Source organism: Oratosquilla oratoria, chromosome 26 (assembly GCF_046742065.1).
Source record: "Oratosquilla oratoria isolate Oo_2021 chromosome 26, ASM4674206v1, whole genome shotgun sequence".
Lineage (NCBI taxonomy): Eukaryota > Metazoa > Arthropoda > Malacostraca > Stomatopoda > Squillidae > Oratosquilla > Oratosquilla oratoria.
Genome location: NC_134802.1, coordinates 32,986,712 through 32,988,854, shown reverse-complemented (window position 1 = coordinate 32,988,854; position 2,143 = coordinate 32,986,712).

Here is a 2,143-nt window from a genome sequence, read left to right as displayed (position 1 = left end):
AATAATAAATGAAAATCAAACAGACAAATGATGACAAAACAAAAACAAATAATATAAAATAAATCATAATCATTACAGCATCTTGCTTTGGTGGGGGATGGAGGGATCAGATCGTTTTCTTCTTGACAGGTTAATAAAAAAAAACTAAAAGTATTTTTCATGAAACTCTTATAATTTTTGTGTTTATTTCACATGTGATGAGCGCTCTAGTTCCTAACAGTACCTAATTCTAGAAGGACTTGTACCTAGAAGCGGGGTTGCGCCAGACGAGGGGACAATTCTAGAAGATAAACCTAGAATTCTTTTCTCAAGAAATAAGAATCCCAACGACAAAGAGAACGCGGAAAATAATCAAATAAAGAAATATGTAAATGAATTAATAAACAGAGACAAGAATAAATAAGTACACAAATAAATAAATAAGTGAATAAACTAATAAATGAAAAATTAAATTAGTTAACAAATGAATAGATAAATTAATTAGTGAATTGATAAATGATTAGATGTATAAATAGATATACATTAATTGATGAATGTATACACAGATAGATGAATGATTGAGTAAATATATGAAATAGTAGGTAAACAAGCGAATGAATACACAAGTAAAGAAAGAAACAAACAAATAATTAAATAAATAAATATATAAAGCGATACGGTAGAAAACGGGGTAACATAAAAAATGCTCATGGACTTTGTGTCCGCAGGGAGGACTCGAACCCGTGACCTTCATCATACGAGCAGGGCACCCCATCCATTGGGCCATCACCACTCCCTTAAAAAAAAAAATTATGGTCACGTTATTTCTGGAAAAAAGAGAGACTCGCTTTATGGCAACAATAACAGCTGATTGGCTGTCGCTATCATGTGGGTTTATATTTTCCCCCAAGACAATAGGAAGGTCAGGGTAGTCTAACCAATAGACCACTATCATCCCCTCATGGAAGCTGGTTAAGTTTAACATCTTATGGATTTCTTTCATCTCTATAGAACAAAAAATAAATAAATAAATAAATAAATAAATAAATAAACAAGTAAATAAATAAATAAAGAATAGGACCAATTAAAAACTATTAAAATGTCATGATAGAATCGGAGGAAAAAATGAGTGAGGAGTTTAACAAATATTTTCTCTCGGTGTTTACTAGTGAGAGGTTAGATAAAGTTCCTGACTGCGATCCGATTTTCAGAGGTGATGAAGAAAGTAGTCTATCTAATATCAGCATTAGTAAAGGAGAAGTAGTCAAGCAGATTGAAAGACTTAAAGCTACAAAATCCCCGGGTCCAGACGAAATTTTTCCGAGAATGCTTAAGGAGGCAGGCAAACATTGTTCCTGTTTTTAAGAAGGGAGATAGATCGTCTGTATGCAACTACAGGCCAATCAGTTTGACATCGGTTATAGGTAAAATGCTTGAATCAATAATAGTAAATAGACTCAGAGAACACTCAGCATGGTTTCTCCAAGGGTAAGTCATGTGTGACTAATCTTCTATCCTTTTACACTAAAGTATATAAGGCGTCAGATAACAATGATAATTACGATGTTATTTACCTTGACTTTAGCAAAGCGTTCGACAAGGTGCCACACCAGAGACTACTAAATAAAATCAAAGCCCATGGCATAGGAAGAAAAGTGTTAGAATGAATCAGAGCTTGGATAAGTAACAGAAAACAGCGGGTCACCATAAATGGAGTAAAATCTAGGTGGGGCAATGTTACTAGTGGGGTCCCCCAGGGCTCGGTTTTGGGTCCCTTGTTGTTCATTATGGGATAAATAGTGATGTTAGTAAGTTTGCGGACGACACTATAATAGAACGCCTATTTAGGTCAGGAGACGACGCAGAGATTATGCAGGATGATCTTAACAAATTGTGCACATGGTCGGTGAAATGGCAAATGAACTTCAATATCTTTAAATGTAGCATGTTTATACGTAGGGCTACACAACACCGGAAATAGATACAACTTAGATAACACACTTTTAGAGAAAACTGAGTGCGAGAGAGTCTTGGGAGTTCTAGTGAATCCGGACCTTAAAACCAGGAAACTGCATTAGCGCCAGGAATAAAGCTAACAGAGCATTAGGTTTCATTGCCAGGACGGTAACGAATAGAAGTGCAAAGGTAATTATCAAATTGTATC